The sequence below is a fragment of the Arachis ipaensis genome, chromosome B05, assembly GCF_000816755.2.
Source record: "Arachis ipaensis cultivar K30076 chromosome B05, Araip1.1, whole genome shotgun sequence".
Classification (NCBI taxonomy): Eukaryota; Viridiplantae; Streptophyta; class Magnoliopsida; order Fabales; family Fabaceae; genus Arachis; species Arachis ipaensis.
The window spans coordinates 7,628,882-7,630,187 of record NC_029789.2 but is presented as its reverse complement, the minus strand read 5'-3'; positions in this window follow the sequence as shown (position 1 = coordinate 7,630,187).

Sequence of the window (1,306 nt, the reverse complement as noted above, 5' to 3'; positions counted from 1 at the left end):
ATTATACACTAATTACATTAGCTCCTCGTACTTTTTTTTTTTGTTTTTCTCAACACCATTAATATAAAGTATTCTTTAGCTAGAAAAGTAAAATATAGAAGACCCATCATATCACGAGCAAAATACATTTCAAGTCCACACCTACCAAGCATAACATACTATTCTCATTTCTAAAAGTTTCTCTACTTCTTACAAATGGGAGAGGGGATATGGGGGTTTATTGTGCTTACTATTGTAAAGCATCTATTAAATATGCTTAAGAACATCGACATAATAATAAAGAAAAGGGAAACTATAGTACCCAAGACGAAAAATAAATAAGCGAGAAAGAAAATGCAAACTTTCCTTCACTTTTGTTTTCCTAGAAGCAGCAGCTAAGAGGGGGAAAATTTGCAGTATAACTTGCAAACAAGCAACCTATTATGGATTTTACGGCAAAAGAAATCTTATTATGGGCTTTGGTTGTGACGCTTTAGCTAGGCAAGCTTTTGTGTACATTACACGACATTATGGGTAAGTGGATGGTAACGTATATATTATGATACTATCAATCATTGAATGGGAAAGTGCGTGCTAATGAGATAAGGTATGGATAGTAATATAAGAGTACCAGGAAAACTATAAATAATTAATTGTGTATTGTGGCACTTATTAAATCTTAAATATCAAATAAAATAATATTTTGGTTTTAATAATTTGATTTAATTTTAAATAAAAAGTACATATTCTCTTTAGCTTCTAAAATATCACTGTTAAATAATTTAGATGAAAAATCTGGTGATTTGACAATACCAGTTTGTTTTGACGGCAAAGAACAAAATATAAGGGGTTGATGACAAGCTAAGCGGTGGACAATATCTTTTTTCTGATAAAATCTTCCCTTAAAAGTCAAAAACATACCTGCCTCTGATTTTCTCATAATATAAGAATAACTTATGTTTATTTTCAAAATATAAACTTAGATACAAGAGATCATCATTAATTAGCAAGCATGGTGTATATTTTATTTATTTTTGTTTGAGAAAAGGTCTGGCGATAGTTTCATATATTTCCCTTTATTTTCCTCCTTCTCAATAATGTTTTCAAAGTTAAATTATAAAGGTGCTATTAATAATATGGGTAGTTTAGAAAGTTTTAAAATTTATTTTTTTAAATTTTTTATTTATAAAAAATAATAGTATTAATATTTAGTATAATTTTTAAAATTAAATTATAATTTTTTTAAAATTATTTAAATATTTATAAAAAATATAAAAAAATTATTTATCATATTTCTTTTAAAATAAATATTTTTAATATAAATATT